Source organism: Odocoileus virginianus, chromosome X, assembly GCF_023699985.2.
Source record: "Odocoileus virginianus isolate 20LAN1187 ecotype Illinois chromosome X, Ovbor_1.2, whole genome shotgun sequence".
In the NCBI taxonomy this organism is placed as follows: Eukaryota; Metazoa; Chordata; class Mammalia; order Artiodactyla; family Cervidae; genus Odocoileus; species Odocoileus virginianus.
In genome coordinates, this window is record NC_069708.1 from 11,526,355 (window position 1) to 11,549,579 (window position 23,225).

Here is a 23,225-nt window from a genome sequence, read left to right on the forward strand (position 1 = left end):
GGGCCCTTCCGAACACTTAGATGCCATTATGCTGCTCTTCTAGGATGGTGGAATAGGCCAAACAATGCTCTGTGTTTTATATTTCATGATTTGTTTAGGCGGGCATAAGTATTAGATCAACTTCAGTTTTCGATCTTGGGAGTCATGAGACATTCTCTAAGCTCACAGAGCTTGAATTTAAAACACATGTAACTTTGAAGTTAAAAAAAAAAGCAAGTTTTTTCGTGCTGTGGGTAGCTCAAGCCTATTATCAGTTTTTAGCAGCCGTGAAAAAATGGGGAAGTGTCAAGGCTGGTTCCTGTGTTGCCAGAGAAAGTTAATGGTTAATACATAAAGATAAGCTAAGCAGCACCAGAAGGAAGGTATATGGCCTCTTAACCTTGTATCCCCTTAAAAATATCAAAGTGCAAGCAAAAAACACAAAAAAAGGAAACTACAGAAGCCAAGTGGTAGAAATACCAAGACTTGGAGCCAGGTATTTGTGTGTTCAAGTCCTCTTGTTATCATATTTAACCCTCCAAGCTTGTTGCCACATTTGAAATTAGACATAATACAAGATTTATTTCATGGAGTTGTAGCGAGAAAGAAAGGAGATTGTATATGGAATGTGTGCTGCTTGGAAGTTTCTGTAGGCACTACAGAAGGGCACTAGAGGTTCTTTCCAGCTCTCTGAATGTTGCTTCGTATCTTCGTCTCCCTCCTTGCCCTTCTCAAAGAATATATGAACCTTAGAACAATATGTTCACTTTAAGGAAAAGCATAATTTCCATTACATACATGAAACCACAGGTAAACTCTTTCCCTTCTCAAAGTCTCAGGGAAGAGACTGAATTAAAATCAAATTGTCATGGTTTAGGCAAGGGATAGCAAGAACTTTATGAGATGTTAAAATGTTTTCAGAACATTCTTGTATTCAGAATACAGAAAGGCAGATGTTGATAGGAAAACTAAACTATAAATAAAGCTGTTAATTTTATTTTTGAAAATATTCATGGAGAGTATTTTTTATATAAATAGTGATTCTGACCTAGGAGTAGTGATGATCACTGTTAAAAGAGGATTGGATTTTTTTCATGAACCAGTAAGGTTTCCCAGGCCCAATAAGTGTTATTCCATTGATATAACTATTCAAGTTTGGTTTATGCAATAATGCAAGATCAAATCCCTTTGACCAGATTTACCTGTTAAATTTTCTCAAGCCATTTAAATTTTTGTTTAACTTCTAAGGTCAAGTGATAAGTGAATATATTTTTAGGTCTTTCCTGAGGAAGCTCAAAGTACTTTATAGATTTTAAAAGTTGCAAACACTGCATGGCCCCTCCTTCAAAGAGCTCTCAGAGATCTGAGAGCTGTTGTCTACTAGTGCCCATCTCGGTGGCAATTTGGGACTAAAGGGAAGGCAGGGGGTAGATGAACTGGGCAAAAAGGAACAGCTTAGGTAGGAATTGATTACCCTCCAGATATTTACATTTGATAAGCATTTTCTACATCAAAAGCTCACACCAAAGCCTTTGAGAAGGCCTGTTTTTACCTCTCAAAACAGCTTTCTGCTTTGCTCACACGGGGCTTTTGGGGTTTTACATTTACACAGTGTTCCTTAGTGGTCTGGTCTGATTTAATCTTTCTCTGAACCTGAACCCACTGTTAGCATGTCACCGCTACAGGGATTATCCTTCTTTGGACCAACTTGAAAACTAGTCTACTGTTAACAATTGTTTTAAAAAATGAAAGTCATTTGCATATGCCTCCTCATTTTTAGCTGCTGAACAAAAATCTTTTGGGAGATGGCAGTTCATCTTCTTCCCCCCTCACCCCACTCCTTCTCTTATTCTGTGAGTCTCAGATGTTTGCAAATTTTACACAGTCCTAATGGACTGAGAGCTCAAATTTTATATACCTTTCCCCCCCACCAGAGGTAATTATCTTTCTATGGGACATCTAGTACATTTATACCAATCCTTGTGAGATATATTTTGAAGAATTCTGAACAACATGACAGAAAGCATGTTTTGTTTAAAATTCTAAAGGTAATTTTCACCCCAACAAATAAAAAAATTCTGGATCAGAAACATATGAAAATTATAAACATGCGGACGATTGGTCTCATGAGTATTAATCTTTTTAAAATTTCAAACATTTTGTAGTTTCTGATCAAGGCTAAGTTGCTTTAATTAGCAAGATAATTTCAACTTAAAATTATTAAAAAAAATTTTTTTTTTTGTTTCAAGGCCATGTTCAATTTTTTTTAATCATTAAAGGAATTTTAGAGGTGTTCTTGAGTTACTCTAAACATTAGGCCTCCAGTTAGTTCAGCTAAAACTTTGTAGAACTTTCTGATTAGTGGTGGAAATAATGATAGTGTGTGACCAATAAGGGCTTCCCTGGTGGCTCAGTGGTAAAGAATCCACCTGCCAATGCAGGAGACATGGGTTCGATCCCTGGGTCTGATCCCTGGGTTGGGAAGATTCCCTGGAGAAGGAAATGGCAACCCACTCCAGCGTTCTTGCCTGGAAAAATCCCATGGATTTTCCTCTTGGGCTACAGTCCATGGGGTCACAAAAGAGTTGGACACGACTTAGTGACTAAACAACAACATGACCAATGTAACTATTTCTGTATCTGGAAGCCAGTACTGTTTGGCCTTTGCCTCATGCAACCAGGGCTCCTTCCTTGGACCCTCCACTTTAGAGGGCCCCCACGCTGATTCTTTGTAAGGCCTTTCGATTCCCCTTGGGTAAGGAATCTTCAGGACCAACAGAGTGCCCAGAGCTTGTGCCCTTCATCTATAACACACTTGGCCCTGTCCAGCTGGCGCTGAGCCCTTTGCAGGGATTTCATATGCATTTGCCCTAAGTTTATCCTCCCGACAGTGGACATGCTTAGTTGGTGGACAGGGGTTGGCCATGTAAGCTGGGCTATCCAAGGATGGCGCTTAGGTGGAAAGATAAGAAGGTGGAGTGGAGGCTGGAAGTTCCCATTTATTATTCTCTTGTCTTGGCCTCCCTGGGTTTCAGGGTGAACAAGTGTTTTGAAAGCCTGCAGAAAGGAAATAAGAAGTGAAAGCAGCTCAAGCTTTTAGGCCTCTTCCAGTATTGACAAATGGAGATTCCATGGTTCTTCTATTTTCCACATCCCTCAGGAGTCTCCTTGCTCCATTGAGAGAATGTTATTTAATTAATGAAATGCTGGTTAAGGAAAAGGAAAACTACATTGATATACAGGCCTTTCCCAGCTGCTTGCTATTCTGTGCTTGAACTGTGGTAATTATGGTAAAGACCCAGGTGGATACATCTTCCATAAAACCATGAAGACTTCACCTCCTTAAATATTCTTTTTTTTTGTTTTATTATTTTTATTATTGAGTTAGCTGTTTTCTTTTTAGTGTCAAAAGTCTTGGTCAAGTTAAAGCAGAAAACTAATGGTTGTGCATCTGTCTAAACAAAGCCTGCCAAAACCAGAACTATCTCATCAACCCTTCCTGTTTTGGCATTCTCTATTTTTAAGAGGAAAAACTTTTGTATCTTCCCATTCTTTTTTTTATTTTATTACTTCTTTGTCTATTGTTTCAGAATGCTTTGCCTAGCAGTTTTAAAAATAAATCTGCTGGTGTGCCCAACTTTAATAATCCCAAATTGATAAGAATTTTGATTGGAGAAAGTTTTTATCATTTAGTTAAGAACAGAGTTATAGAAGGTCACTGTCTGACTATGAAGTGTCTAGAGAAAGTGCTTTCAAATCCAGTAGACAGGAAGACTGGGAAAATACTAGCAAAACTAGAGCCCAGCTCTTTTATTTTTGTGAGGAAATAAACAATGTTGGGGGTGGGGTGTTTTCTCAAATCTATTTTACTTTTCAATTCCAATCTTACTAGTGTTGATATGTGCACTTTTATCAACAAGCACATTCAGTTAACAGGATGAAACTGAACATGATTCATTTGATGTTTTCAAAGGTAGAAACTAACTTTGTAGTTTTTTTTTTCCTTTTGAATACCACACTGCTGAGGTAAAGAATGTTGTAGCTTGTGGGTGAGCTCAGTAGGACCAATTAAAACCTGACTACTCTTCCGCCATGTTGAAATACCTGACAAGACTTGTTGTGTCCTTGGATAATGGCATTTTTTTTCCTACTTAGCATACATCTAATTGAGGAGATTTCCTGTTTGGTAGTCAAGGAAGGATGAAAACGAAAGTACCACACTGTTAGTTCTGATCAAGGTATTTAAATTGTTCACAATGTGGTGTTAATTTGAAGTCCTGTTTTTTTTTTTTTTAATGAAAGATATATATCGTGGAAAAAACATGGATATGTTCCCTAGCAGTCAAACTATGTGTAGAATGCAAGGAGTGTAGTTAGTGTACATTTGGTCATTCAAAACAAGGTGTAGTATCTCATGACATCTAATTAACATTGCAGCTTGTATGGATGCTTTGGGGTATAATTTAGTTTCTGTTGTGGTAAATACTTATTGACAGTGCTTTAATAGTTTAAATGTTTGAGGCATAAATGCCAGAAACTTGGATGTCTATCTTAGAAACCAGTAGCCCTTTCCATTTAGTGGGTTAGGGAACAGAGGAAAAGGCCAAAATCTCTGCAGCCAGTTTGGCCTCAAGCGAGAAAGTCAAACTGAGCCTGTCTTTCCAAATTTATGAGATGTCACTCCACCATCTCTGCCTGGGTTGATGTGATAGGGGAAGTGATGAAGAAGGGCAAAGTATCTCTCAGGATCCTCCCACCCACTGAACACCTGAGGAGTGGGGAGGTAATCATTGTCTTCTCATAGTAGGTTGTGGTACCTTTTTCTCTGCCTAGACAGGCAGTCAATATTAGGTTGAAGCATATGAAATTGCCATTTCTATCAGTCTCAAATGGTTGAATAATCTCTGATTCCAGCAATTAGATGTCCCTCTGTGGACATGCTATAGTCTTCTTATATCACCTTATGAAATTGCCATTTGCCAACTCGGGGTTGACCTGATTTTGAGACAGAAGGAGTGACGGACAAAAAAAGGGCAAGGTGGGCAATTATATAAAGGGAGATAAATAGAATGGAAGGAAGAGGGGACTTGAAGAGAAGAAATAGAAAAGTGGCAGAGAAGTTGTGGCAAACTGTATTTTCTCAAAGAGATGGCAAAGTTATTTGTGGCCCTAAATGCTCTTCCTCAACCTTGCCACCTTCCATCCAGAGGTAGAATCTCTGTTTCCTCACCTTGAATTTAGGTGGGGCTTTGGTGCTGCCTTGAAAAATCCACGTGGCCATCACTTCCAAGGCCGAATCATAAAGGGTCAGGCATTTTCCTCTTGTATGAGATACATGGCTGTCTCTTAAGAGAGCCTCATCCTTGGAACACAGCTGCAGCACTTGTGAAAAATCCCAAGCCACATGGAGAGGCCACATGTAGGTGTTCCTGCTGACAGCCTCACTGAGGTCCCAGCCAACTGCAGACACGTGAGCGAGCCTTCAGCTGATTCTAGCCCCCAGCCTTGGCCAATGCCAAGTGGAGCAGAGACAAGTTGTCCCCATCCATCACTGCCCAAATTTTAGACTTGTGTGCAAAATATTTTCATTCTTTTAAGCCACTAAGTGGTTTGTTACACAGCAATAGATAATGGGAACAGAGACTTTATTTCCAAATATCAGGAGATGGTAGAACTAAGTGAAAACAATTGAAAGTAGAATGTAATCTATGAAACAGGGTCTGTTTATCACATTTACCTGAGTAACAGCTTGAGATAAACCCAGAACCTTTGGAAACATTCATCTGGTGGCTGATGTAGAGAATAGAAGGCTTAGAAGTGATGGATGATGAGAGAGGTAAGTAGCATTTTACAGTTCTGTTAAAGCTTGACATGGTAGGCAAAATAATGGTCCTCCAAAGATGTCTGTGTCCTAATCCTTGGAACCTGTGAATATGTCACCTACATGGCAAGGGGTGATTAAGGTTGGCTGCACCTGGAATTAAGATTGCTAATCACCTGATCTTCAGATGCTGAGATCCTGGATTATCAGGATGGGTTGAATCTAATCACAAGTCTTTCAAAATGGAAGTAGAAGGCATAAGAGCTGGAGTTAGAGTGATGCAGCATAACAAGGACTCAATTTGCCTTCAATGGCTTTGAAGATGGAGAAAGGGGCCCTGAGCCAAAAACTGCAGGCTGACTCTAGAAGCTGGAAAAGGTGAGGAAACAGAATCTCCCTAAAGCCTCCAGAAGAAACATAGCCATTCCAGCACCTTGATTTTAGCCCCGTGAGACCCATCATAGACTTCTGACTGTCAGAACTGTAAGAGAGTAATTTTACATTGTTTTAAGTCACCAAGTTTGTGGGGATTTGTTATGGAAGCAATAGGTCACTAAAACACTTGGCCTCTAGCCTGTGGGCGGAAAATGAAAGGTTATATACTCTTTGCACTTAATCCATTCATTGCTTTTGGGGCTAACTAAAATATAGAATTTCAAACACAGCAAATTGGTGAAAACAAGTCTGCAAGGTACTTTTAGTCTTCTTTTGTGAAAGAGACTTTATTTTTCTTTTAGGCTCTAGTCCTGGTGACAGTGGCCCTGCCTAAACAGACACGACTTACGGGGCTGCCACTGTCTTACTAAAAGGGTTTGTTTCAAATATAGTGGCATTATTACATATTTTATGGTTAAGATCTTAGATCCACTCTCAAGTTTTTAAATTCTTACTTCTCCCCCTTTAGAAGATATCTTTGGATCTTTATGTGGAGCATTTATTTCTGCTGCTCCCCCATCTCACTATTATTTTTTTTATTGACATTTTACATGCAACAAAATATATAGATCTTAAGTGTATAGTTTGTTAAGTTCTGACAAATGCATACACCCATCTAACTGACACCTCGATAAAGGCACACAGTATTCTCATCATCCTAAGAAGTTTTCCTTGTGTGCTTTTCTGATCATCCCCTCCCCCTCCCCAGGCAACCACTATTCTGATTTCTATCCTTCTATATTAATTTGGCTTGTTATTGATCTTCATATAAATTGAGTCATACAGTATGTATTCCAGGGTCTGACTTTTTTCACTCAATGTATTTCTGAGATTCACCCATGCTTTTGCATAAGTCAGTAGTTCATTACTTTTTACTCCTGAGCAGTATTCCATTTCATAAATTTTCACAATTTATCTAGTTTCCTGTTGATGGACATTTAGGTTGTTTCTATTTCTTTTAGCTTGCAGGAATAACTATATAAATAACATTCTAGTTCAAGTCCTTTGGGGGGGCGATAAAGAGATAAGCTTGGAATTGGTAGTTCATAAGAGGGGTATATATATATATATATATATATATATATATATATAAATTTATAAGAAACTGTGAAAGAGTTTTCCACAGTGGTTATACCATTTACCCTCTTACCTGTAATAGATGAGAGAGATATATACATCTGATTAGTACTAGCTCTCAGTGAATGATGAGCGGTTAGTACTGGGATGGAGCGTAAAGGCTTTTCAAAGGAGAAACATATCAGATGTTGTCTTGGTGAACCTGAGAGCCATAATGAGAGGTGGTTGTGGTGAGGGGAGGTAGAAGGAAAAGTGGTGCCCAGTAGCGAAAGAAAACCAGGATTTAGAGCCAAAGAATCTATTTAGCCCCAGTTCTGTCAGTTCATGCTGTGTATCCTGGTGAGACAGGCTGGGACCAGGGATCCTTTGCTGCAGTGCCTGCACCTGGACATACCTCTCCTCAAACAACAAAATACACAGAAACTACATGGGACTAAAAACAACTGTGTGCATGCGCAGTTGAGGCAAATTCTGGACCAAAAGATACAAAGATAGAAGAATAACCAACTGCCATTTCTGAAGAGCTGGGAGCAAAACAAACAAACAAACAAACAAACCCCAAAACAGGGTGTCAGGAGTAAAAGCGGGTTACTGAGCATGCCCCCTGCACACAACACTGCCTAAGGGGTGGGCAAACCACCTAAGCCACCCATCCAGCTTGACCCCTGGACATGCCCCTACCCTCATCCCATATAAAGAACAAGCTTGCCCCCACCTCGGGGAGTGAGCAAGGGAACCTGTTACTTGTTCTCACTTCCCCCTTGCTACAGCAGGAGCCATGATAAAGCCTCACCCTGAATTTCTTGTCTGGCCTGTAGTCAATTTCTATTGATGGGGATGGCCAAGAACCCTGGTTGGTGTCATTAGGGAAGTTGACTTTTTGGATGTTCATTTTTCAAAATGAGGATACTCCCCACAGGTTTCATAGTAATAGCAATGAACTACCATTCAGTACACACTTATTATATATACTTTCTTCTTTTTATGAAGTCATTATTACCATGAGTGATGCACACCTTTTGCGTTATCTCACTTTCTACCCACAAAGACTCCATGAAGTATGTATTGGTGTTATCCTCATTTTACAGAGAGCAAATTGTGTCAAAGACTGCTTGATGTTTTCCAGCATCTGTTCTCTCCTTATCCCTTTAACTTCAGCTGGGAACTGGGTCACCACAAACAAAAGCTCTAATTCTCAGCTTCCCTTACAGCTAGGAGTGACCACATGACAAGGTTGTAGCCAATGAGCTGAAAGCAGGAGTTTCACATCTGACTTTCAAAAGGTATCTTTAAAGGATAGGAGAGTACCTTTGTTCCTTTCTCCTTCTTGTTGAATGGAATGACATGAGATGGCTGGAGCTCCAGCAGCCATTTTAGCTAATAAGGTAGCAGCAACATGTTCAGAACAAAACAACAGGGGAGAAGGAACCTGGGTTTCTGATTGTCATGGATGACCTACCTCTGAACTTCATTTTCAAAAGCCAGAAGGAAACTTATCTTGTTTAAGCCACTTGCATGTCTGTTGCTCATGGCCCAATCTAATCTTAATACTGAAAGAGGGGTTTAAAGAAGTTGTTACAAGGAAGACCAAATGTTTAAGATATTACAAAGATTAAATTATAACTTGTAAAACCTTAAAGTAAGTGTTTGCTAGTTATTAATTAAATATGAGGGCCAGAGAAAGGAGAAAAAGGAAACTCTTGACTTGAGGAAGAAGTTCCTTATCTTTCATCTGATTAGTTCATTTAGGTTTCACAAGACAATGCAGTCAAATTTTGGATTATTCTATTTAACCTGTGAATATTTCAGGCTTCTGTCTTTCTTCTCTTTTTTCTTCCTTCTTTTACTTCACTGCTCACTAGTATATTCTCATGGTGAGAATTCACACTAGATGCTTCAGAATCTTGTTAAAAACTCTCATAAAGAGCAAAAATTCAATCTCAGAGCAACCATTCCTGAATTGGGGCTGACAGGGAGTTGAGAAGGCAGCTAAAGCAACTGGAATGGCTCCCAGCCCCACCCCTCCCCCAGTGTGATGCTGGAAATCAGAATCAACATGAAGTGGGGTGCGAGGGCAGGGGTGGCTGGGAGAGAAGTTCCAAAACGCTCTGTACCTGCTCAACACAAACTCAGAAGAAACAAATTTCTACAACAAAAGGCCTAGTCTCTCTCCCTCCCTCTTCCCCTCCTTTCTTTCCTTCTGTGTTAAGGTGTACTGGAATCAAATGCAAGAGCTCAGATGTGGTCCCAGGCACTTCCAGTCTAGCAGGGAAAACCATTTGTAGACAAACAATCTAGCAACACCATGAAAGAGATAATGGAGCTATGCAGGGCTCTGGGAACATGCAAGAGGAAATCTGCATCGCAGCAATGCTTCATTCAGTAAATATTTGTTGGGCAACTGCTATGAACCAGATCTTGGGTTATGTGCTGGTGACCATAGTGAGCATTATGCAGTCCCTGCCTTAAATGCTTGCCATCCAGAGGATACAGACAAGGAAACAGGCAATTACTACGCAGCCTAATAAGTGCTATTATAGGTGGGTGCAGGGTGCTATGAGAGCTCAGAGGAGAGGCCCTAAACCAAGTCTGGGGACCCAGAAACAGTCTAGTTTAGGCTGGGATCTGATGGAACAGCATGGATTAGCCAGGAGAAAATGGGGCTGGCATGGATTATCTGAGGCTATGCCTGAGAACTTTGCAGCAAGGATGGATAGAGGGTGAGAGATGAGGATGGCACATAAGCAGAAGCAACATGATGAAGAGATTGCCTCTTGATATGATGCACGGAGAAGGACGTGTCATTTTCATGATCATCCTGCCCAACAGGCACAACCTAAATCTACCCATGAAGAAACATCAGAGAAATCCAAACTGAGGGGCATTATACAAAATAACTGGTTTATACGCTTTGAAAGTGTCTATATCATAAAAGGCAAAGACTGAGAAACTGGTCCAGAATAAAAGAGACAGGAAAACTGAATGCCACATGTGATCCTAGATTAGCTCCTGGGTCAGTAATGCCAACAATGTCTCTATCTACATCTCTATCTCTTTTGCTATAAAGGAGAAAAAGGACAATTTGTTCAACTGAAAAAAATGTAAAGTTTGTATATTACATAGTTGTTTTGTAACAATGTTAATTTTTTGATTGTAATAACTGTGTTACAGTTATTTAAGTGATTGTTCTCATTCCTAGGAAAATATACACTGAAGTATTTAGGGGTAAAAGAGTCAATGTATGACAAAAACCACTACAATATTGTAAAGTAATTAGCCTCCAACTAATAAAAAAAATAATAATAAAAATTAAAAAAAAATTTTTTTAAAAGAGTATTATGTTTACAATGTATTCTCTCTCTCTCTCTCTAAATAGAATTCCATGGTCAGAGGAGCCTGGCTGGCTATAGTCCATGGGGATCACAAAGGGTCGGACATGACTGACTGACTAACACACACACACACACACACATACATCTGTATATGTTGTGTTATATTAACACTTTTAAAATTTAAATTGTGCCCAGAAGGAAATGTTCAGTATAATTATATATATTGTATAACCCACACATACTTTATATATTAGTATGTGTGTGTGTTAGTCATGCAGTCAATGCAGAAGACCCAGGTTCAATCCCTGGGTTGGGAAGATCTCCTGGAGAAGGGAATGGCTACCCACTCCAGTATTCTTGCCTGGAGAATTCCATGGACAGAGGAGCTTGGTGGGCTACAGTCCATGGGGTTGCAAAGAGTCAGACACGACTGAGCAACTAACACTTTCACAGCTCTCTCCATATAGCGATAGTAGTAAAATGGATGTCTGGGTGAGGGGTATATGGAAAAGTTTTTGTACTATTCTTCCAACTTTTCTGTGAGTCAGAAATTATTTCAAAACAAAGAGTTAAAAAATACATTTAGCGCTTTGGGCTGAATCCAAGGACAATAAGAAATGGTGGCCATTGGAGGGGTTTGTGCTTTCAAATGCAGAGAAGTGAATAGTGCAATCTGCAGTGCATGTATCGTCAGCTCAAAGGTTCTTGTGATAATGCAGGTGAGCGATGATGGTGGCCTTGAATAAAGTGATGGCAATGGATGACAGAAGTAGATGGCTAAAGGGAATTTCTAAAGTAGAAATCAGAGGACATAATGGGATGTTATGGAGGTTATGGAGAGGGTTGAGTGAGGGTGGGACTTTTTTGGATTCTTCCTGGAGTCATTGAGTAGATCTTCACTGACTTTGTGAGCTAAGCACCAGAAGCAAAGGAGCAGATTTTGTGTGTGTGTGGGGGGGGGGGGGGGGTGGGGTGGTGATTTTAATTACCTTGTCAACAAGCCAGCTCTAGCTACAGCCTTCCCCATCTAAGTTGACAACAACTCCAACCTTCCAGTTGCTGAGGCCCAAATCTTTGGAGGTACCCTTGATTTTTCTCTTTCTGTCACATCTATCAGGAAATCTTGTTAGCTCTGTCTTCATAAAATACCAGATATCTAACCTCTTCTTAGAGCCTCTTGATGAAAGTGAAAGAGGAGAGTGAAAAAGCTTGCTTAAAGCTCAACATTCAGAAAACTAAGATCATGGCATCAAGTACCATCACTTCATGGCAGATAGATGGGGAAACAGTGGAAACAGAGGCTGACTATTTTTTTGGGCTCCAAAATCACTGCAGATAGTGATTGCAGCCATGAAATTAAAAGACTCTTACTCCTTGGAAGGAAAGTTATGACCAACCTAGACAGCATATTAAAAAGCAGAGACATTACTTTGCCAACAAAGGTCCATCTAGTCAAGGCTATGGTTTTTCCAGTGGTCATGTATGGATGTGAGAGTTGGCCTATAAAGAAAGCTGAGCACCAAAGAATTGATGCTTTTGAACTGTGGTGTTGGAGAAGACTCTTGGGAGTCCCTTGGACTGCAAGGAGATCCAACCAGTCCATCCTAAAGATCAGTCCTGGGTGTTCATTGGAAGGACTGATGTTGAAGCTGAAACTCCAATACTTTGGCCACCTGATGCGAAGAGCTGACTCATTGGAAAAGACCCTAATGCTGGGAAAGATTGAGGACAGGAGGAGAAGGGGACGACAGAGGATGAGATGGTCGGATGGCATCATCAACTCGATGGACATGGGTTTGGGTGGACTCTGGGAGTTGGTGGTGGACAGGGAGGCCTGGCGTGCTGTGGTTCATGGGGTTGCAAAGAGTAGGACATGACTGAGCGACTGAACTGAACTGAACTTCTTCTCACCACCTTTACTAATATTGTGCTGGTTCAAGCCACCATGATATCCCATCTGGATTATGTCATAGCTTCTTAACGAGTTTCTATACACTTTTATGTATTAATACAATAACCAGATAGATAATGAAACATTAATCATATCATGTTACTCCTTTGATCCAAACTCTGCAACAACTCCCAACATCTCTCTATGTAATAGCTGATGTCCTTCTTAAGGCCTTTAAAACTGCATGGAGTACCTTCCAGTACCACTCTGATCTCATCTCCCACTCAGCCCCTTGTTCACTCTGTTCCAGCCACATCAGCCACTTCAATTCTACTTAAACTTGCAAGACACACTCCAGTCTTGAAGCCCTTGTTTTCACTGTCCTCTCTTCTAGAACAGTCTTTTCTCAGATATCAATATAGCTGAACTTACAAGGACTTAGAATCCCTCTGCACAGAGGAAATATGAAGCCAAAGTATCCAGGGATGCTTCTGTGTGACCCCATGGTGTGCCATCAGGCTCCGAGCTCAGAAATTTATGCTTAGGCATCATTCCTTAAGGATACTTCATGGAACAAGGTAGATGGCTGGAGCCCTGGATAGCATATTCGTATTTCACACTCCTAGCAGGAGGGTGGGCAGAAAGAAACTCTCAATTGAGTCAGTTACTTATGAACAGCCATTCTAGCCCTTCCACAAATAATTCTGTGTATAGTTTGTTGGTTACATCTTATTCACAACTTACTTTTAAAGCCTTTGGAAGGACTATGGCTTTACATTGAGAGACATATTTAGTTGCTAAGAATGCTGAAAAATAATGCAGTTGTTTATTTCAGGTGGCAACGTGCCCAGCTAAAAATTAGAGTCGTGTTCCTAAGGAGAAAGGGGAGACTGTATTTTGGCAAAGGTAGCTAGCAGGCTTTGCCGCAGATATCTTATTTCTAATGGTGATGACTTCACCACTACCTTATCCTCTGCCAGCATAGTCACAGGGCCTGAGGCCACACTGCCCATCTTCATTGTGGGTGAGCGGTGGGGAGCCTGGGTTTCGAGCCACACTGGTGAGGGAGTCAGAAGGACAGACAGGCTGACAGAGAGAGAGCGGGGCGGGGGAGGGGGGGAGCCCTGGACACGGAGAAAGGGGAAGGGGAAATACAGGCAGGAATCAGAGCTCTGATCTTTGATGAGTCGAAGACTAAACTGAGGTTTGAGTCTTATGGTTGTGTTTATCCTCGTGCCTCTTTCTGCTGTAATCATTCACACTGTGTAGGATCTGGCATAAAACACAGGTGTTCTGCGAGCCCTGCGGATGAAATGTCCAGTTTCTTGTGTTTCCCGTTCCTTTTGCATTTTCATTTCTGTCTAGGATATTGGTAGTGCTTTTTAGCCACGTGCTATTATTTATTGTGACTTGTAAGAAGAGTCCCAAGTGAAGGTGAAGCTCTGCCAATAAGAGGTAGAAAGGGCTTGCTGCTGCTGCTAAGTCACTTCAGTCGTGTCCGACTCTGTGCGACCCCATAGATGGCAGCCCACCAGGCTCCCCCGTCCCTGGGATTCTCCAGGCAAGAACACTGGAGTGGGTTGCCATTTTCTTCTCCAATGCATGAGAGTGAAAAGTGAAAGTGAAGTCGCTCAGTCGTGTCCAACTCCTAGCGACCCCATGGACTGCAGCCTACCAAGCTCCTCCATCCATGGGATTTTCCAGGCAAGAATACTGGAGTGGGGTGCCATTGCCTTCTCTGGAAAGGGCTTACATTACCATAAATTATATACTTTCTGAGGTGTAAACTTTTTCGTGATGGCATCACTGACTCAATGGACATGAGTTTGAGTAAACTCCAGGAGTTGGTGATGGACAGGGAGGCCTGGCGTGCTGTAGTCCATGGGGTCACAGAGTTGGACATGACTGAGTGACTGAATTGAACTGAACTGAAACTTTTTCGTGAAAGGAATGTATTGATAAATGTATCTGTTTTAATAAACTAGCAGAATTGAGGGGTTGTGGGAGTTAAAAAAAATAAACACCAAGAGATTATTTCATAAAATTTGACATGTTCACATATACCTTTAAAAATCAAGGCAGGCAAAGTATACATCTTGGAGTATATCCCATAGAAAAAAATTCCTTAGGGATAGCGAATATTCTCCAACCATTGGGTATCACTGTGGGAGTGGTAGGAGGAATTCCACTTTTATTATCTCCTTTTAAAATGGTTGGTTTGTATCATCTTTTAAAAATGTACCCCAAATCACACCCTCAAACCCAACGCAGTTGGCCTCTAGCCAAGAGGCCTCTAGATTGGCTCTGTTCAAAATCCCAGGGCACAATAATCAGACTACAGCTAACATAGATGATTTGTTCTAAAATGTTCAACTCATACCAAGATTGACCATGCAAATATCCATTTGGGGGAAGGCTGGGGAAAGACTAGAGAACACCATTTTAGGTGTGGAACAGTGGGAAATGAAGATGGTACCAAACTTTTATGCCAACAGTGTTATGGACACATGGCAAAACATTTCAATGTGTGTTGAATAATAAGGGAAAGAAGAAGGTGGGAGATGGGGGCTGAACCATGGAGAAAAGGAGGCAAAGAAGATGAGCCAGCATGACTGGCATGGAAGGCAGCTCTGCTGATAGCAAGCAGATCATGAGGAAGCCCAGCATCGCTGGGCAGGACACACCTGTTGCTGAGGAGACAGGGGTGGGGCGTCCACATGCAAGGTGAGAGCCAAGGTCTATGTGAAGATGCCTCCCAGAAAGACAGAAAGAAACATCTTGCTATCTAGGATCCAACACATCCCCATCCCAGCAAGCTAATTCCTCCCCTCAAAGATGCATTCGTAAATGTGAAGAAACGGCTTAGTTCTATAGTATGATGCCAGGTAGGAATTCTAGCCTTCTCTTGGCATAGGTTCGTTTCTTACTAACAATTCTTCTGTTATGGAAACACACTATTCTCCAAGGTGGGTTACAGAGATCTGATGATTATTGCCAGGTAAAAATAATTGTCTACATTTGCTCATTTAAATCTTTTGACCAAAGAAACCATTTCTTTTTTCAACTGAGAAAACAATGTAGTCTAAAAAACATTCTTACGTGTGCTTGAAATTCCCTTTTCAGGATAAGCCTATGGCTCTATGCATTCATGGGCACTATGTCCTGACACTTCATGGCATCATGATCAGCAATGTTATATCAGAAAGAAGCCCTGTGGGTAAATTTTACTCTGGACTCAGGTGATAATATTACCTTTATAGCAATGGTGGGGTAATTTGTTTTCTTTGGTCATTTTAACAATATAATTATCTCTACTCATTCTGAACATCATAGTTTTCAAACTATGGTGCATTATATGCCTGCAGCCAATATGTTTGGATTTTCTTCAACTTAAAAGGACAGCACCTTTTGTTTTGTCAACTATGCATATTAAAATGCAGAAAGATAAGCCACTGTGACACTCAAATCTGATATTTTAATCACTTAAGTCAGAGAAGTCAAGGTTCCATTTTCAAGGCGAATATAATTTGCAGATGACCTTATTGTTTATTTGCATTTGTCCCTTAGGTGAATTAGGGGCCTTAAAAAATTCTTCATACCGAGACAGTTACTGTGGTTCACACTATTAGGCTAACATCAGAACTGTCCTCTCCAATAGATTTCCCCCCAGCTGAAAAGCAGATGATTTTATGACTTGAATAAGGGATGTACCTCACTGTGGGGTATTGTGTGGGAAGAAGGTGTCAAATACAGAAAACACAGATATTAAAAAAAATGTGACGCATGGAAAAGTTGTCAAAATGGCAATCCTGACTATATGAAAGGGAAACACTCAAGAGGTGACTTTAGTTATCCGTTAGGAACGGAGGCCATGCACTCTGCAGGAAGCTTGCTCTGACAATAGTGGTACCCCTCTCAGCTTCTCATGATGGTTTCAGATTAAGGTGCCATATATTCCCTTTAAAGTGAACTCCATTTGTACACACTTTCTTCCCGAAGCAATTTCTTTCCATTTAAATAATCCAGACAGCCTTTAAAATGTCTCCCATGAGAACTGACTTGCATATGATACTTAACCACCTAGTAAACATCAAAGTGTCATGTGAATGCTTAACCTTACAATAAGGAGACATAAATCTACCTAAAAATAAAGATGCAAAAGGTAATGTAAATTTTTCATCACATTGTAACTAAAAAAAATTAATGAAGACATTTGGTGTTATAATTCTTGTAAGGTGAATAGTAACTCTATACTAGAAAAGAATTTAACGAATGCTTCAAATCTCATGCTCTACCCCCCATTTCCAGGATTTCTTTGAAGGGAGTTAAAACACTCTGATGAAAAGGTTGTTTATACAAATACATGTAGTCTATTATTTACATGTGTATTGAAAACTAGACAATGGAATTCAAAAAAGGTTAGAGTTGAAATGAAACTTAGAGATCATCTAGCATATTTTCCATTAACTAGTCTGTGACAGAGGCAAGACTAGAATTTAAGCCTCTCAGCTTCTAGATCTTTGTTCCTTTCATTACAGAGTTCTTTATTGTCCTAATTTAAATTATTTAATTTTTTGAGAAAAGTAAAAATTTCACCAATGTGCATTCAAAATTTTATCTTTGGTTGTGAATTTCTAAAATTTGGGGGCTATCACTTACTAGCTGCTAAGAGGAGGGATCATGAATATTATAAACAATTCTTAAGCCTGAAAAATAGCTTTATAGCTTTCTCTACCTTAAACATGGGTTAGGAAGGCTTATTAACAAAATAAATCTTTACTTTTAACCTTGAAAAGATTTCCTTTTTCTTTAGTGAAATCTGTTAACTTTTTCTTCCTTGATGATCATGTTGAGACCTTATTAAATTAAACCAAACATTTAAATCAGAGATTAAATCCCCCAACTGATTGTAGGAAAATAAACATTCAAAGTTTTGGTAGTACAACTTTAAGGAATCTAAAGTCCTTTCTTTGTCGTTGTCTCATTCAGATCATAATAAATATTTAATTCCCAATCTAATGGATTTGGCTTGGAGGTACCTTACATAGCCATATTGTGATGTTAGGGTTTGGTTTGTTTTAAAAATTTATAGCAGTTCCAAGAAGTTAGATCTGTTCTCACAACTGCCAATACCGCAGGCCATTTTCTATAAACATCGTCTCAAAAAAAAAAAATCAAACACACATTACCCAAAGAACCAGAGACACAGCTGTTTCTGGTTCTGAACTTAAGAGACATCAACTTTTTCTTGGCAAAGTGCAAGTGAGAAGGGAATTGATGAAGTCTGATCACCTATTCCAAGCAATTCTGCCTGGGGATGGAAACAATGGAAGAAGATGTCCCTGACACCACTTTCTTATTTAATTCAAAACTTCTTTCCTAGCTGAGATGAGAAAGTGGAAGCAGTGAGAGAATCCATAAAGTCCAAAATAAGATAAAGAAAGATTTATTTTGTCTTTCTTATTTTAAAAATATAAGCCCTTTGAGTTAAATGTACACTTAGCATATGACATAGCAATTCCATTCCTAGGTATTCATCCAAAAGAACTAAAAACATCTGTCCACACAGAGACTTCCTAACCATTTTCCTTTTACTCCTAAAATCCCCAAGCTGGAACCAACTCAAATGCCCATTAATAAAGTATAGTATAGCCATATAATGGAATACTGTTCAATAAAAAGGATCAAACTACTGATACATAAAACAACATGGATGAATCTCAACATTACCCTGAGTGCAAGAAGCCAGAGACAAAAAGAAATTACTCCATCTCCATGATGTTCATGTACAAGCAAAACTACTCAGTGGTAGAAAACTGGAATAGTAGTTTCCAGGGACAGGTAGTGGGGGATTGACTGTAAAAAAACACAAGAGAATTTTGGGGGCTGCCAGGTCTTTATTGGGAACAGTGGTTACATGGCTGCATTTCTCAGCCTTGTTACCACTGACATTTGGGGCTGGATAACTCTTTCGTGAGGAGGGCTGACTTGTGTCTTATAGGATATTTAGCAGTGTCCCTAGCCTTCACTGACTAGATGCCAGTAACACCTCCCCTTACCTCAGATGAAACAACCAAAAATGTCTCCAGACATAGTCAAATGCCTTCTGGGTGACAAAATCACCTTTGTTGAGAACCACTACTGTGGTTTGTCAATTCATGTCAAACTGTACACTTTAAAGTGTGCTCAATTTATTGTATATAAAATATGCTGCATTAAAATAAATAAAAAATAAGTGCTTTGGGGGAAAAAGAGTAATTTTTCCATGGGGAAACCTGACAGACAATACCTCAGTCAGATGAATTCTTTTTGATGGCTGAGTAATATTCCATGGTGTATATGTACCACAGCTTCCTCATCCATTCGTCTATGAGATGGGTGAAACTGGAACCCATTATACAGAGCGAAGTAAGCCAGAAAGATAAAGACCATTACAGTATACTAACACATATATATGGAATTTAGAAAGATGGTAACGATAACCTTATATGCAAAAAAAGAAAAAAGAGACTCAGATGTATAGAACAGACTTGTGGACTCTGTGGGAGAAGGCGAGGGCGGGATGTTTCAAGAGAACAGCATCGAAACATGTATATCTAGGGTGAAACAGATCACCAGCCCAGGTTGGATGCATGAGACAAGTGCTCAGGCCTGGTGCACTGGGAAGACCCAGAGGGATGGGGTGGAGAGGGAGGTGGGAGGGGGGACCGGGATGGGGAATACATGTAAATCCATGGCTAATTCATTTCAATGTATGATAAAAACCACTGCAATGTTGTAAAGTAATTAGCCTCCAACAAATAAAAATAAATGGAAGAAAAAAAAAATACCTCAGTCAGGTGATCATGCTCAACATCAACAGTGGTAAGTCATGTTGATGGTATGTAAGCTAGATACAATGTAATGAGAATGGCAATCTTCCTTCCAAAGGCAAATAACCCCACTCTAATCATGAGAAAAACACCATAAAAATTCCAACAGAGGGGCAATCTATAAAATATCTGACCAGTACTCCTCAAAACGGTCAAAAACAAGGAAATTCTGAGAAACTCTCCCAGCCAAGAGGAGCCTAAGGAGACATGACAACTAAATGTAATGTGGGATCCTGCAACAGTAAAAGGGCAGTATATAAAAATTAAGGAAATCTGAATAGAGCATGGACTTTAGGTGATAGCAATATGTCATTGTTGGTTTATTAATTATGAGAAAGGTAGCACAATAATGTAAGTTGTTAATAATAGTAGAAACTGAATGCAGAGTGTGTGGGAACCCTGGTGTATTATCTATGTATTTTTTAAATAAACCTAAAATTTTTCTTCAAAAAAATCTTTTACTTAAAAAAGTCCCTTTTAATATTTACACTGACTTTAGCATGCGCAGAAATCTACACTGATGATTATTGTTGTTTATTTTATTTTTAATACTGTTTAACCACAAACATGCCAAAGACATTTTATTAAGTCATTGCCATCTACCCCTAGACCTTTGAAGTCATTTTGTTGTTGTTCAGTTGCTAAGTCGTGTCTGACCCTCTGCGACCCCATGGATTGCAGCACGCCAGGCTTCCCTGTCCTTCCCTATCTCCCAGAGTTTGCTCAAATTCATGCCCATTGAGTAGGTGATGCTATCTAACCATCGCATCATCTGCTGCCCCCTACCTGCTTTTGCCTAAAGAATTGGCTCTTCGCATCAGGTAGCCAAAGTCAATAAATGACCTTAAAATCTTCTCAGGACATGTTGGGACTAAATAATACTTAATTAAAATTACTAAAAAGTGTTAAAACACTTACTATATGTCACAAATTAAACTGGTTATTGGAGACATGAAGATGGAGGCTGGTCCCTGCTCTCCAGGAGCTCAGTCTAGAAGGAGGGCACCATTTGGTGTTATGGTGAAATGCCTTTTTATAGGAACATCAAATAAAACATTATTTTATAATGGGAGAGTGTTTTTCTTCCCACAACACAGATTATAGTGATTCTGGCCTAGGGCGGGTCCAAGCTTAGATTAAAGTCAGTTCAGTTCAACTCAGTTGCTCAGTCATGTCTGACTCTTTGTGACCCCATGGACTGCAGCATGCCAGGCTTCCCTATCCATCACTATCTCCTAGAGCTTGCTGAACCTCATGTCCATCGAGTAGGTGATGCCATCCAACCATCTCATCCTCTGTTGTCCCCATTTCCTCCTGCCTTCAGTCTTTCCCAGCATCAGGGTATTTTCCAGTGAGTCAGTTCTTCACATCAGGTGGCCAAAGTATGGGAGTTTCAGCTTCAGCATCAGTCCTCCCAATGAACACCCAGGACTGATCTCCTTTAGGATGGACTGGTTGGATCTTGCAGTCCAAGGGACTCTCAACAGTCTTCTCCAACACCACAGTTCAAAAGCATCAGTTCTTCAGTGCTCAGCTTTCTTTATAGTCCAACTCTCACATCCACACATGACTACTGGAAAAAACCATGTCTTTGACTGGATGGACCTTTGTTGGCAAAGTAATGTCTCTGCTTTTTAGTATGCTGTCTAGGTTGGTCATAGCTTTTCTTCCAAGGAGCAAGCGTCTTTTAATTTCATGGCTGCAGTCGCCATCTGCAGTGATTTTGGAGCCCCCCAAAATAAAGTCTGTCACTGCTTCCACTGTTTCCCCATCTGTTTGCCATGAAGTGATGGGACCGGATGCCATGATCTTAATTTTCTGAATGCTGAGTTTTAAGCCAACTTTTTCACTCTCCTCTTTCACTTTTATCAAGAGGCTCTTTAGTTCTTTGCTTTCTGCCATAAGGATGGTATCATCTGCATATCTGAGGTTACTGATATTTCTCCTGGAAATCTTGATTCCAGCTTGTGCTTCATCCAGCCCAGCATTTCGTATGAGGTACTCTGCATATAAGTTAAATAAGCAGGGTGACAATATACAGCCTTGACGTACTCCTTTCCCTATTTAGAACCAGTCTGCTGTTCCATGTCCGGTTCTAACTGCTGCTTCTTGACCTGCATACAGGTTTCTCCAGAGGCAGGTCAGGTGGTCTGGTGTTACCATCTCTTTAAGAATTTTCCACACTTTACTGTGATCCTCACAGTCAAAGGCTTTGGTAAGTCAATAAAGCAGAAGTAGATGTTTTTCTGGAACTTTCTTGCTTTTTCGATGATCCAATGGACATTGGCAATTTGATCTCTGGTTCCTCTGCCTTTTCTAAATCCGGCTTGAACATCTGGAGGTTCAGGGTTCACGTACTGTTGAAGCCTTGCTTGGAGGATTTTGAGCATTCCTTTGCTAGCGTGTGAGATGAGTGCAATTATGCAGTAGCTTGAACAATGTTTGGCATTGTCTTTCTTTGGGATTGGAATGAAAACTAACCTTTTCCAGTCCTGTGGCCACTGCTGAGTTTTCCAAATTTGCTGGCACATTGAGTGCAGCACTTTCACAGCATCATCTTTTAGGATTTGAAATAGTTCAACTGGAATTCCATCACCTCCACTAGCTTTGTTCATAGTGATGCTTCCTAAGGTCCACTTGACCTCGCATTTCAGGATGTCTAGCTCTAGGTGAGTGATCACACCATCGTGGTGATCTGGGTCATGAAGATCTTTTTTGTTTAGTTCTTCTGTGTACTCTTGCCACTTCTTCTTAATATCTTCTGCTTCTGTTAGGTCCCTACCATTTCTGTCCTTTATTGAGCCCATCTTTGCATGAAATATTCCCTTGGTATCTCTAATTTTCTTGAAGAGATCTCTAGTTTTTCCCATTCTATTGTTTTCCTTTATTTCTTTGCATTGCTCACTGAGGAAGTCTTTCTTATCTCTCCTTGCTATTCTTTGGAACTCTGAATTCAAATGGATATATCTTTCCTTTTCTCCTTTGCCTTTAGCTTCTCTTCTTTTCTCAGCTATTTGTAAGGCCTCCTCTGACAACCATTTTCCCTTTCTGCATTTCTTTTTCTTGGGGATGGTCTTGATCACCACCTCTTTTTTTTTTTTTGCTTTTAACTTTATTTTTTTTTCCATTTATTTTTATTAGTTGGAGGCTAATTACTTTACATCATTGCAGTGGTTTTGGTCATACATTGAAATGAATTAGCCATGGATTTACATGTATTCCCCATCCCGGTCCCCCCTCCCACCTCCCTCTCCACCCGATCCCTCTGGGTCTTCCCAGTGCACCAGGCCCGAGCACTTGTCTCATGCACCCAACCTGGGCTGGTGTTGATCACCACCTCTTGTTCAATGTCATGAATCTGTGTCCATAGTTCTTCAGGCACTCTGTCTATCAGTTCTAATCCCTTGAATCTATTTGTCACTTCCACTGTATAATCGTAAGGAATTTGATTTAGGTCATACCTGAATGGTTGAGTGGTTTTCCCTACTTCCTTCAATTTAAGTTTGAATTTGGCAATAAGGAGTTTATGATCTGAGCCACAGTCAGCTACCAGTCTTGTTTTTGATGACTGTATAAAGCTTCTCCATCTTTGGCTGCAAAGAATATAAATAGTCTGATTTCTGTATTGATCATCTGGTGATGTCTATGTATAGAGTTTTCTCTTGTGTTGTTGGAAGAGGGTGTTTGCTATGACTCGTGTGTTCTCTTGGCAAAACTCTGTTAGCCTTTGACCTGGATTAAGGTAGTAAAGGGCTATTTTGAAGAAGAGAGAAGTACAAACCGATGGAGAAGAGGAATATTTCTTCAATGAGTTCCTA